Here is a 13,533-nt window from a genome sequence, read left to right on the forward strand (position 1 = left end):
GATGTGATCAAGAGACGGGAAGCTGGGTGATGGGGTAGTGATAGATAAGTTCATTGGTGGAGAGTCTTTGCAGCGAAGCCAATGCCGGGCGTTGAAATGTAAGGGACAGAGTTAGTGATGCCTATGGGGCAAATAATGCATGAGTCTGTAGAGAACTGTAGTTGGTTTTTAGCGTGAGTGGTTAGGAATCTGTAGGTGACTGATGAGGTGGCGTCAGGTGCCAGGGGCTGTGTAGACTAATGGGGATCTGCAGACACTGTTGTGCTGGCCTGTAAGGTGAGTGGTGGGGTATTCTGTTGAGAGAGCAGGGCTTGGGGAATAATGGTACAGCTGAGTGAACTATGGCAGAAAAGTGAACTATGACAGGGTCTCTGTGGTGAATGGAAAGGCCCATGGAGTGAGAGTTTTATAGGGTTCATGATGGGTGAGTCTGTGGAATGAATGATTAGGGGCCAGGAAGCTAAATGATTCAGGGAAAGGTCTGTGAGGTGAATAGGATATGTAATTAGTGATAGGGCCCATGGGGCTGTGATGAGGTAGGTCTGTGAGTGAGGGATTCTGTAGGGCTAGAGATTGGGGATATTTAGACTTTGTGGTGGGGAATTTTACAGTGGTTCTTTGGCTCTGTGTAGTAGTGCTGAGGATATAGGCTGAGTAATCAGGGTAATGCAGGTCCAAGCAAATTCATGTTGAAAACCAGGCGGTGGTGGCACACACCTTTAATCCCAGCACTTGAGAGGCAGAGGCCGGCCTGGTCTACAGAATGAGTTCCAGGACAGCCAGGGCTGTTATACAGAAAAACGCTGTCTTGAAAAGAAAAACTAAAATAAAAATGATTCCCAGTAACTTATTTTGTAAGTATATTTGGAGGTAGGGCCTGTAAAGAGGTGATTAAGTTAAAATGAGGCCAATAGGTTGAGAGCTAATGAAAATCTGACTGGTGTCTTGATAAGAAGCAGTTAGGACATAGACATGGTTTACAAGGAGGGCCAACCCTATGAAGACACAGTGAGACATAACTATGTGCAAGCCAAGGAGAGCAACTTCACAACCATCAAACCTGACGAAATGAACGTGACCCATCAGCCTCTAGAGCTGAGAAAACATGGTTTTTGCTGTTTGTACTGTGGATTAAACAGAGGACCTTGCACAAACTAGCTCAGTACTCTACCATGGATTTGTATCCAATCCCTCATTTTTTGCTTGTTTTTGTTTTGCAAGATAGGATCCATCCATAAAGCCCTGACTGTTCTGGAACTTGCTATGCAGATCAGGCTGGCCTCAAAACCCAAAGATTTGCTTACCTCTGCCTCTTGAGTGTAGGACATACCTGGCTCTCTTTTTACTTTTTGAGACAGGGTCTCACCAAGTTACCAAGGCTGACCTTAAACTTGAGATTCTCTTGCCTTAGCCTATCAAGTAGCTTACTCCACCAGCCCCAGGAAATTCCTGTTGTCTTAACCACTTGGAAGCCAGGAACAACACCTGTAACCCTAGTACTTAAAAAAAAAGATATGCAGGTTAAAAGTTAAAGTTCTTAAAGTAACAAAAAAAAGGAAGAAAGAGAGTAGTTGGGTGTGGTAGTACACAATTTTAATCCCAACACTTGGGAGGAAGAGGGAGATTGATCTCTGAGACTTCAAGGTGTGGTAGCAGAAGCCTTTAATCCCTATGCCTGGGAGGCAGAGACAGGCGGATCTCTAAGAGTTCAAGGACAGCCTGGTCTACAGAGTTATTCCAGGATAAAGATGATAAAGATGTATAGAAAACCTGTCTCAAAAAGTAAAAATAAACCAAATAGAGTTAAAATAAAGTCGTACAAAGATGGAAAATAAACAGAGAATTTTGATACTGTAAAAAAAAAAAAAAAAGAAATGGAGATATGCCGGGCAGTGGTGGTGCGTGCCTTTAATCCCAGCACTTGGGAGGCAGAGGCAGGTGGATCTCTGTGAGTTTGAGGCCAGCCTGGTCTACAAGAGCTAGTTCTAGGACAGGCTCCAAATCTACAGAGAAACCCTGTCTCGAAAGAAAAAAGAAATGGAGACAGCCGGGCAGTGGTGGCACAGACCTTTAATCCCAGAACTCAGGAAGCAGAGGCAGGTGGATCTCTGTGAATTCGAAGCCAGATGCTCTACACAGCAAGTGCCAGGACAGGCTCCAAAGCTACACAGAGAAACCCTGTCTCCAAAAACAAAAACACAAAGAAATGGAGGCAAGAGATCAGGAGTTGAAGGTCAGTATCAGTTATATGAACAACTATCTACATATACCCCTCCATCCCACAGCCTCTCTATCTATGGCATATTGTTAGTACAGAGTTGATACTGAGAAGGATGGAGGTACTGAAGTGACATCTAAAGATGTGGAGGGAGTTTTCTAACTGGATAATGGGTAGAGAAAAGGTTTTGACGTATATGCTTTAAAAAACCTTGATTTTTATAGTTTCAACATTGTGTCACCCCATTACTAAACTGAAATCTAATCTTCAGTGTGACAAGGAGGTGGTTATAGGATTTAGTGGCCAAATAAGAAGAGACAAGAGAGCCGGGCAGTGGTGGCGCACGCCTTTAATTCCAGCACGTGGGAGGCAGAGGCAGGTGGATCTCTGTGAGTTCGAGGCCAGCCTGATGGTCTACAAAGACAGTTCCAGGATGACCAGTACTGTTACACAGAGAAACCCTGTCGTCCCCCCCCTAAAAAAAGACAGAGAGAGAGAGAGAGAGAGAGAGAGAGAGAGACCGACCAGAGAAGCTGGGTAGTGCTGGCACACACCTTTAGACCTTTAACCTTTAATCCTAGTATTTGGGAGGCAGAGAGAGGCAGGCAGCTCTCTGAGTTCGAGGCCAGTTTGGTTTATAGAGGTTGTTCGAGGCTAGCCAGAGCTGTTAAACAGAGAAACCCGTAACCCTGTCTCGAAAGATTAAAAGAAAGAAAGAGACCAGAGTTCTAAAGCTTCAACTATGTAAGGACACAGTGAAAAAGTGAAAAGTGGCCCTTACTTGTTAGCACTAGCTTCTAGAACTGTGTTAAAGAAGTTTCTGGAGCTGGGCGGTGGTGGCTCACACCTTTAATCCCATTACTCAGGAGCCAGAGGCAGGCAGATATCTGTGAGTTCGAGGCCAGCCTGGTCTACAAGAGCTAGTTCCAGGGCAGGCACCAAAGCTAGAAACCTTGTTTCGAAAAACCAAAAAAAAAAAAGTTTCTGTTGTTTGTAAGACACCCAGTTTACACTGTATTGGCAGACCAAGAAAACTGCCTTAAGAGACTGTCTGTTGGGGGAAGAGAGAGGGCTCTTCCAGAGGACCCAGGTTCAATTCCCAGCTACACAGCACAGTTCAATTCACATGGCAGCTCACATCTGTCTCTAACTCCATTTCCAGGGGATGGAATGCTTTCTTCTCACCTCAGTGGGCCCTACATGAACATGTACACAGACATACATGCAAGCAAAAATACCATGTACATAAAACAGTAAAAACTAATTTAAAAAGAATAAAAAGACAGTAATAATATGGATATCCTAGGTGCATCTGTTGAGATCTTACATGGAAATAAGGAACACAAGGAAACCGGAAGGCAAAAAAAAAAAAATAAACTTGAGGGGCTGGAGAGATGGCTCAGTGGTTAAGAGCATTCATTGCCTGCTCTTCCAGAGGTCCTGAGTTCAATTCCCAGCAACCACATGGTGGCTCACAACCATCTGTAATGAGATCTGGCGTCCTCTTCTGGGGTGCGGGCATACATGGAGGCAGAACGTTGTATACATAATAAATAAATAAGAAATCTTTAAATAAATAAATAAACTTGATTGAATTTATTCTAGTAAAGGGAGAACTTTGTGAGAGGTAAACTTTGATTTTTAGTTAAGATCTCTGAGAAATGCATTGAAGATTACTGGGAGTGATGGCTCATACCTGTAATCGCACCGTGACTCAAGAGGCTGAAGCAGGAGGACTGCCCTGAGTTTTAGGCAATTCTGGCTACGTAATTAGTTTCAGGCCAGCCTGGACTACAGCATAAAAACCTATCTGAAAAACAAAAGGAAACAAGCAAGCAAGCAAGAAAACAAAGTGTTGTAACCCGATTTTCTTCTTGCTCCTTAACAGAAAAGTATGATCAGGAATAGAGCAGTTGAAAAAGAATTGACTGAGCAGTGGTGGCGCACACTTTTAACCCCAGCACTCAGGAGGCAGTACTCTGAGATCTCTATGAGTTCAAGGCCAGCCTGGTCTACAGAGTGAGTTCCAGGACAGCCAGGACTATGAAGAGAAACCCTGCCTCGAATAACAAAATACAAATAAATTTTAAAAAAAAAGAAGTATTTGAAAGAAAGGAACAAGGAGGTTTAGAACATTTGCAGCTTATCTTCAGAGTGCAAGAAAGTGTTATGGAGGAAACAGCAAGGGCATGGCTGGATGGCTGGACAATCTATAAAAATCACCGCTGGCTGGGTATACTTCGTTGATCTCACCAGCCATTTTATCAGAATCCGGGAGCGGGTGGGGCGACACCAGCACAGACACTGCCAGTTGAGACTGAGGGGGACAAGGAAAGGGTAAAATAAAGGTATGTTGTCCCACTTCAATTGTTTAGGACAGAACAATAGGTCTCTCAGGCTGTGATGTGCCTCTTAGTTCTGAGAAGGCTATTCCTTGGTTAGTGGGGAAAGCTGCCATCCAGGGCTGAGCAGATTCAGAGGCCAGACCCCTATCTGGAAGACAGAGCATCAAGCCAAGGGAATGTAACTCTGAATGGAATTTTAACTTACTTGGATCCTGTGATCCCATTCCACAAGTTGTCCATTGTGGAATGGGATCCACCAGCCCTGCCACTGCGGTTTTTTTCAAGGCAGGGTCTCACTATGTAGCTCTGGCTGCTCTGGAATTCACTATGCAGAACGAGTTGGCCTCTGCCCTCCTCGTGCTAGGATTAAAGGCATGCCCCAATTCTCAGCTTTGCCACTGCATTTTGTAAACAGAAAACTCATCTGGTTTCACAGGTTCACAGCAAGTAGGAGTTCTTGCCTAAGAATGAATCATACCTCAAGTCTTATCCTTATATTTAGTTGAAATTTAGTATTAAAAATTCATGCCAAGGGAGAGATGGCTCAGGGGTTAAGAGCACTGACTGCTTAGCACCTACATGGTGGCTCACAACCATCTCTAACTCCAGTGCCAGGGGATCTGATGCCTCCTTCTGGCCTGTACAGTACACACACATAGTGTACAGAAAATAGCCATACTCAATAAGATAAAGGTAATTTTTTTTAAAAAAAATCTATGCACAGGGCAGTGGTGGCCCACACCTTTAACCCCAGCATTTAGGAGGCAGAGAGAGGCGTTTCTCTGTGAGTTCAAGGCCAGCCTGATCTACAAGAGCTAGTTCCAGGACAGCCAGGGCCCTTACACAAAGAAACCCTGTCTTGAAAAAAAAATCCATGCAAAGAGCTGAGCATGAGAGCACATGCTTGCACTTTCGCCACTGGAGAGGCTGAGCCAGAGGTGTCGGGATTACCAGTTCAACTTCAGCCTAGCCTTCATGGTAAAACCACCTTGGAATACATAGTAATTTCTTGTCTCCAAATCAATCAATAAATCAAAAAAGCTAGGTTTGGCGGCACAAACCTACAATCCTAGCATTTGAAATGCTGCCAGCCTGAACTACACAGTGAGTTCCAGGCTAGCTTGGGTTATATAATGAGACCGTGACTCAAAAAACAAAACAATTAAAAAAACAAAAAGAAATGCCTTTAATCCCAGCAATTGGGAGGCAGAGGCAGGTGGATCTCTGTGAGTTCAAGGCCAGCCTCATCTATAGAGTGAGTTCCAGGATAGCCAGGACTACACAGAGAAATCCTGTCTCGAAGGAAAAAAAAAAACAAAAAACCAAAGTTCATTCATGAGTGATGAATGTGGCTTAGGGGTGGAGCCTTATTTAAGATTTTGGATTCTCTTTGATCTCCAGCAATCCAACTTCACCCCAGAAAAAGTTAATTTCAGAATGAGTGAAGGATTTGAGGATGACGGATGGGGATAAACAAAGTTTGCATGCAAGAAGGACATGAATTTAGGGAGACCAGAGGGCAGGAATGTTAGGGACTGAACTGTGTCCTCTTCAAGTTCATATATTGAAGTCCTTACTCCCAGAAATGTAGAAAGTGGCCAGTTTGGATGAAGTTGAAAATGAGGCTGGTATGATGGGCCCTAATCCAATGCAAATGGTGCCCCAGGAAAAGGCAAACAGCAGATGCTCGGCACCTAGGGAGATGTGAGGACACAGAATGCAGTGCTAGGAAAGAGGCTTCAGAAAGAGAAAGCCAAACCTTCTGACACTCGACTGACCAGCTCCAGTACTAAGAACTTCCATGTCTGCTGTTTAGATAGCATTTGGTTATGGCAGCCCAAGCTAATAAGGGAACTACAGGGTTATGGGCAGGATTTATGAGATAAGTCACAGGGTGATCATGGAGGGAACGTGTAGTGAGTTCAAGGTTCTATAGGGTAAATCATGGGAGTGTGTGGAGTCAGTGTTAAGGGTTTGTAAGGCCAGACATGGGCTATTTCTGCAATGATGGAAGCTATGAATGACCAAGGGACGGGAGAGGTCTATGGGGTTAGTTACATGGCATCGCTAGGATTAGGAATTAAATGTCTCTCAGTGTTATAATTAAAGATATTTTATTTTTCGGTTTTGAAAATTGCCACCATCACGGACCCCCTCCCCCTTACATCTTTTCCCCAATGGTTCCCGGCAGTAGCTCCACACATTCTCTACCTTTCCTGACTGCCTCTTTTTGTGCTTACTCCTCAGCCGGAGTGTGACTAATCAGATAGTTCTGACCCTCCAACCTGTGGGAGGAGGACTTGGGTCTTCTGGGAGGTGGGCAGAGCGCCTCAGCAACGGTGTTCCGGCCCACTCTACTGCTCTTTAGTTATGCTTGCTTTTAGTTTTCATGACCTTGCTGTCCAGCATGCTCTGGGCATGAGTGAGATGCTTTATGGAATCAAGCACGAGGACTCCAGGTACCACCAGCCATATGCCATTCATGATAACAAAGTAAAACCAGAAATAAAGGGGGTGGCTTAGCTCCCCATGCTGGAAGCCATCGCGCTGCTCTGTCAGGAAGTACAGCACATCCCCGTATATCTGGCCTGTGGGAGGCAAGAGAAGGAAAAGCCCTTGTGAGGACAAGGAAGCTAAGCCAGACTCTCTTCCATGGCATCTGCCAGGACTCAGAGGGCAAAACAAATTCTGAAACTGAAGCTGCAAATCTGAGATAACAAAGTACAAATTTCAAAAGTCAGAGTTTGGGTAATTTTTTCTTCCTTTCGGAATTCCCTTCAACCCTCCACCCACTGTGTGTGTGTGTGTGTGTGTGTGTGTGTGTGTGTGTGAGAGAGAGAGAGAGAGAGAGAGAGAGAGTTGGTATGTAGCCTAGGTTGACCTCAAACTCACAATTCTCTTGCCTCAGTCTTCTGAATGCTAGGACTACAAGCATGTACCTCCACACCAAGCAAGAGCATAGAGAATTCAAGCCGGGTGGTGGTGGCGCATGCCTTTAATCCCAACACTCGGGAGGCAGAGGCAGGTGGATCTCTGTGAGTTCAAGGCCAGCCTGGTCTACAAGAGCTAGTTCCAGGACAGGCTCCAAAGGTACAGAGAAACCCTGTCTCGAAAACCACCCCCCCAAAAAAAAAGAAAGAGCATAGAGAATACAACTCAGGAGACCTTAGAGATCTAGAACTGAAGGCAAGTTTAAAAACCTAGAATTCATGACAACTTGGCATTTCAGGACCAAAGAGTCTAAAGAGAGCTCATATATGCAAACGAAAGAAAAGCTAACACTTTAGGTCCTGATCCTGGAGGACCCAGAGATCCTGGGCAGTATTAACTTTATCAAGTAACCTTCATAGGAGATGCTGATGGAAAAAGAAGAGAAATACACATTCCTCCTGGAGAGGTAAGCTCAGAGAGAGAGAGATTTGGATGTTCCAGAATACCAAGGAGATTATAATTCAGCATGTCTACCCCTTACTGGATATGTATGCAGTCTCACCCACAGGGATGTGCCTGTATCTAGAGATTCCCCCATAACCCTTGTAGTGCCAGGTGTAAATTTTCTCCTCACCCACAGAGACCACAAGCTGTAGGACAAAGCGGAAGGGCTGCTGGTGGAGAAAGGCAATCACTACCCACAGGCTGAGTGGTCCCCAGAGAAAAGCTGTGATAGTCTACATAGAGACGATGAAGCCATCATTACTGCAAGAGAAAAGATGAACACTGGCATCATTGTGCTCTGCCCACAGAATAGCTTGTTAGTGCCCCAACTCACCACTGCCCCAAACCAGTACAGGTTTCCACTGACAGAGGCAAAATACTTACAGGATATATCGGCTGTCTCCCTTGGAATACTCTTTCCCTGAGGCAAACAGATACATGAAGAATCAAGTCAGGAAAAGGAACTCATATTTGTGATAATCACTGTACGACAACAATCGTTATAATATCCCCATGCCTCAGTTTGTTCAGCTGGATGATGGAGGGGAAAGTTTTGATTCTAAGGTCTGTGTGTGTATGTAACATGTGTAAAGACTGACACACGATGGTGCTAGGATTGCATGGCACTCGAGGCACATGGTATAACGGGGCAGAGATGATGAGGAGTGGGAGAGTCAGGTGTGATGCTGCATGTTTGTAACCCCGGCACTTGAGAGGCAGAAGCAGAGGCAGGAGAATCAGAAGTTCAAGTTCATCTTTTAATTACATAGATATTTAGAAGCCAGCACAGACTGCATGAGATACTGTCTGGAAAAAACTAGAAGATGGCTGCCAGGCAGTGGTGGCGCACACCTTTAATCCCAGCACTTGGGAGGCAGAGGCAGGAGAATTTCTGTGAGTTCAAGACCAGCCTGGTCAACAGAGATAGTTCCAGGCCAGCCAAAACTATGCAGTGAGATCTGTCTCAAAACAAACAAACAACCTGTGGAGGTGGAGAGATGGCTCAGTGGAGGATAAAACACTTGCTGCTCTCGCAGAGGACCTGGGCTCAGTGTCCATATAGCGGTTTACAACTGTCCCTAAATGGGTGGGACATGGTATCATACCCTTTAATACAAGCTCTCCGGGAGGCAGAAGCAGTCGACCTGTGTGAGTTCAAGGCCAGCCTAATCTACATAGCAAGTTCCAAGCCAGCCAGGTCTACATGAGACTAAAAAAAAAAAAAAAGTCTATAATAAGCAGTGAATGTCATGTGTGCATTTTGGGCTGGAGAGACGGTTCAGCTCTTCTGGAAGACAGGGCACTCACATGGTGGCTCAAAATCCTCTTTTAACTCCAAGCCGGGCAGTGATGGTGCACACCTTTAGTCCCAGGACTTGGAAGGCAGAGGCAGGCAGATCTCTGTGAGTTCGAGACCAGCCTGGTCTACAAGAGCTAGTTCCAGGACAGGCTCCAAAGCTACAGAGAAACCCTGTCTCGAAAAACAAAGCAAACAAAAAATTCTTTAACTCCAGTCCTGGGGTTCCAATTGCATACAGGTAGGTAAAACACCTTTGCACATAAAAATTACATTTAAAATTATTAATTAAAAAAAGATTTAAAAAAGAACAGCTATCCCTATCTTCAGTTTCAAGGGATCTGGTGCCTTTTCCCTGCCTCCACAGGCATGCAAACAGTGCACACACACACATGTTCAGGAAGAGCACTCATATGAATAAATGAAAATTATTGTATTTTTTAACTTATTTATTTCTATCTAAGGCTGTGTGTGTGTGTGTGTGTGTGTGTGTGTGTGTGTGTGTGTGCATGTGTGTATCACATGTATACAGGTGTTTGGAGGCCAGAGAGGTGTCAGATTCCCTGGAGCTAGTTATAGTCATTTGTGAAATGCCTGATATGGGCGCTGGGAATTGAACTCAGATCCTCTGGAAGGAAGGCAGTAAATGTTCTTAACCATTGAGCCATCTCTACAACCCTATTTTATTTATTTTTAAATCTCTCTATGTATGTATATATGTGCAGTGAGCTCAGAGGCCACAAGAGAGTGTTAGTTCCCCTGGAACAGGAGTTACAGATGGTTGTGAGCCACCATATGGATGCTGATAATTGAACCCAGGTCCTCTGCAAGAACAGCCAGTGTTCTTAACCACTGAGCCCCAAATTAATAAATCTTTTAAAAAAACCAAAAAACAAAAAAAGAATCTCAGCACAGATAACAACTGCTTAGGCTTTGAAAAGAAGTTAACAGAACTAAAAAAGAAAGAAAGGAAGGAAGAAAGAAAAAAGTAAGCAAGCATGGGGGGTGGTGCTTAAATATCAAAGCCAATCTCTACCCAGAAAAATTCCCTCCCACAGTACAAGAACTCGGGACTCACAGAGTTGGGATAAGAAGGCTTGGTCTTCAAGAAGGATGTCATGGTAGAAAGAGAACCAGCCCTCGATCACAAGGTGAATGAATGCACAAACAGTAAACCAGCACAGGGCCAGTCGACGCCAAGTTCCAAGTGGGACAACGGAAGTTCGAGCAGACAACAGCCACGTGATCACAATTGGGACCCCAGAGACGGAGAATAGGCCAGCCAAAATATGCCAGGTCGGGAGGTCATTAGGCACAAAGTTGTCCAGCCTCAGGTGCCTGGGCCAGTATGGGTGTAAGGGGCCCATATTGGTGGTCATGCTGCTATGGGCCACTGGCTGCTTGGAGATAAACAGGGAGAAAAAAGGAACAGAAAAACCTGGGCAAACTGAAAGTACATGGTGAGATAATTAAACCAAATCCAAATAGTTTGCAATAAGAAATGTAAATGAGCCGGGCGGTGGTGGTGGTGCAGGCCTTTCATCCTATCTGAAGGCCGAGGCAGGCGGATTTCTGTGAGTTCGAGGCTAGCCTGGTCTACAGAGCGAGTTCCAGGACAGCTAGGGCTGTTAAACGGAGAAACCCTGTCCTGTTACACGGAAAAAACAAACAAAAAAATGTTAAATAATGGGTCCATTATTTAACAGAATTACTATAAGACTGGAGGATTAAAAACAGACCAATTTTAGCGGGACCTGGTACCACAGGCATTTAGAGTCCCAGCACTTGAAGGCAGGTGTATCTCTGTTGACTTTGAGGCCAGCCTGGTTTACATAGTGAGTTCAAGGTCAGCCAGGGCTACGAGGTGACACTAGGTCTCAGAGGGAGGGATGGGAAGGAGAAAGAGGGAAAAAAAAACAAGAAAAAAAACTCTAATTTTGAGCCATTTCAAAGAATATAACTAGGGCTGGAGAGATGTACTTGTTCTTGCAGAGACCTGGGTTCAATTCCCAGCACTCACACAGTGGCTCACAACCATCTGTAACTCTAGTTCCAGGGGATCCAACACCTTCTTCTGGCTTCTCTGGATACATACAAATATATGCAGGCAAAATAATCATACATATAAAATAAAATTAATCTTTAAAAAGACTGTAACTAAAATACGAATCTACATAAATAATAAAGGCTTGTCCCAAGTCTCTGGGAGGCCTTGCAATAAGAAATGGGCCTGGCTCGAGACTGGTAAGACTGGAGAGCTAGCTAGGAAAAAACGGGGGCATGAGAAGGTAAAAGGTCCTCCTCGCTCTCTTGGTAATGGTGTCAGGGATTTTGACATACTTAACCAGTCCACCTGTAAGAGAACTATACCGTTTCTGGGAAACAGCAAAAACAAAACTGTCAAAACTGACTAATAAACTTAAGTCCAGTGTCCTTGCCAAATGAGTGTAGTTATAACAGTGTGTGGTTAACACATGCTTGAAATCCCAACATTCTGGAAACTGAGGCTGAAGGATTGCCATGAGTTCCAGGCTAGCCTGGTCTACATAAAAAGTTCCAGAGTAGCCAGAGCTACATAGCAAGATCCTATATTCAAACAAACATACAAACAAACTTCGAGACTAAACAGCTTCCCCAGCCCCCTAAATTAGATATATAGCTTCTGCTGGGCACCTAGGTGCATTCCTCTCTGAACACTCTTCCAAGTGCAGCTTTCTGCTGGAGTAAACTCACTAACTAGCTTCATGGTGATACATCCTAGCATTTTCTTACACCAGGCAGGTTTCAAGGCCTCCTGAGCCTAAGTAGAGGCCCCCAGGCTCCAAGGGATCCTCAGGCTGCACTGCTAAGCTACACTGAGTTGTATTTCCTGTTTGTTATTAGTCAGACTCAGCCCTCAAGGGGGGTCACAACGTGGCAAAGGACACACATACAAGTCCTGGTCCTAGTCCTCTTGGTCACCTCTGGTGGAGGTGACAAGAACCAAAGGCCTTAGCCTGGTGATGGTGGCACACGCCTTTAATCCCAGCACTCGGGAGGCAGAGGCAGGCGGATCTCTGTGAGTTCGAGACCTGCCTGGTCTACAGAGCTAGTTCCAGGACAGGCTCCAAAGACACAGAGAAACCCTGTCTCGAAAAACAAAACAAAACAAAAGAACCAAAGGCCTTGATCTCAGCCCTCAGGGGTCACAATCTAGTGTAGGACACAGAGCGATCAGTCCTGACCACGGCCCGCATTGGTCACACTCTGGTGGGAGAGTCACTGTCAGCAAGCCAGGTCCCAGCACTTGGGGCTCAGTTTCGTAGACAGACACAGGAACATAGATAGCCTGGGTTCGCTGCGGGAGACAATGGCAAGGATCATTCAATTGGAAGCTACTCCTACCCGCACGGTCCAGGAAAAGCAGTTGGGAGGCTGCAGAGATGACCAATCAGAGCTACATCCCTATGCACCTCGCTCCAAAAGCCAGACTCCAGGAAATTAGTGTACCGTGCCGCCAACAAGTCTGAAGGAGTAGGAAAGGCAGGTCTCACGGGTGGTGCTAAACAGTAAAAAGGGGAACCGAGCCCAGAGATTACCAATCACAACCAGAACCTTCCACTGCCGCTGCCCAACGAGAGGGCGAGTCTTCCGTCGTCTGGACAATGGCTTTAGGGCCCAGGTCCCGCGCAGGCGCTGGGTAGGGCAGGGCTCCCAGGCAGGCGGCTGTCGTGGAGGGCCTGGGCACAAGTCGGGGACTCGGGCAGGCTGGCAGGCAGAGAGCACTCACCTTGGCAGCACGATCGCAGGGCCTCTTCTTAGTACAGGCTTGCGACTTTCCAGGCAGACCTGAGCGCTCCCAAATAGCCCCAGTTCCGCCCTCGCTACTCCCCGCCTAATGGAGCGAACCAATAGTGAAGTGGAGGAGGTGACTTTTGCCAATAGGAGTCCTCCATACGTCTCAGGCCCTGTCCTCGCCCGTGGTGCCATCTTCCCTGTTGGCTGAGACTAAGTCAGGAGTGGGGTGGAGACCAGGATCCTCCAAGGTCGGTGGGCATTTTCTGCCAATAGGAAATCTACGCTAGTCTGGGCTTCAATTTCTCCGCCCCTTTATCAATCGCGGAAGCTAACGAAGCGGTAAATCTTGAACATTTGCTAATGAATAGGCATTGCGTGGCCCTCTATCTCTTAATTTTCTAGGCAGCATCAGTTCCCAGGCCCATCCTCAGTCCGAATGCAAAGAAAATATGACAGGTAGA

The 13,533-nt window shown here is 45.7% G+C and overlaps 1 pseudogene; it reads right to left on the reverse strand.

Moving 5' to 3' along the window:
- Positions 1–6,691: 6,691 nt before the first annotated feature.
- Positions 6,692–13,161, reverse strand: LOC121442683 (annotated as a pseudogene).
- Between the last annotated feature and the right edge of the window lie 372 nt (positions 13,162–13,533).

This window comes from Microtus oregoni, unplaced genomic scaffold (genome assembly GCF_018167655.1).
Source record: "Microtus oregoni isolate MIOR12 unplaced genomic scaffold, Mior012 000092F_ref0000046, whole genome shotgun sequence".
In the NCBI taxonomy this organism is placed as follows: Eukaryota; Metazoa; Chordata; class Mammalia; order Rodentia; family Cricetidae; genus Microtus; species Microtus oregoni.